Source organism: Salvelinus sp. IW2-2015, linkage group LG22 (assembly GCF_002910315.2).
Source record: "Salvelinus sp. IW2-2015 linkage group LG22, ASM291031v2, whole genome shotgun sequence".
In the NCBI taxonomy this organism is placed as follows: Eukaryota; Metazoa; Chordata; class Actinopteri; order Salmoniformes; family Salmonidae; genus Salvelinus; species Salvelinus sp. IW2-2015.
Genome location: NC_036862.1, coordinates 31,929,796 through 31,930,513, shown reverse-complemented (window position 1 = coordinate 31,930,513; position 718 = coordinate 31,929,796).

Sequence of the window (718 nt, the reverse complement as noted above, 5' to 3'; positions counted from 1 at the left end):
TTTTTTGCTGAGTTTATATATATATATATATATATATATATAATATATACAGTACCGTTCAAAAGTTGGGTCACTTAGAAATGTCCTTGTTTTTGAAGAAAAGCACTTTTTTTTTGTGCATTAAAATAACATCAAATTGATCAGAAATACAGTGTCGACATTGTTCATTTTGTAAACGACTATTGTAGCTGGAAAAGGCAGATTTTTAATGAATATCTACATAGGTGTACAGAGGCCCATTATCAGCAACCACCTCACTCCTGTGTTCCAATGCACGTTGTGTTAGCTAATCCAAGTTTATCATTTTAAAAGGCTAATATGATCATTAGAAAACCCTTTTAAAGTTATGTTAGCACAGCTGAAACTGTGTTCTGATTATTATTATTATATATTTTTTTTTATTTCACCTTTATTTAACCAGGAAAGCCAGTTAAGAACTAGTTCTCATTTACTACTGCGAAACTGACCAAAGATAAACAAAGCAGTGCGACAAAAACAACACAGAGTTACACATATACAAACGTACAGTCAATAACACAAAAGAAAAGGAAAATAGAAAAATCATATGTACAGTGTGTGCAAATGTAGAAGAGTAAGGAGGAAGCATAAATAGGCCATAGATGCAAAATATTACAATTTAGCATTAATACTGGAGTTGATAGATGTGCAGATGATGATGTGCAAGTAGAGATTACTGGGTGCAAAGAGCAAGAGGGTA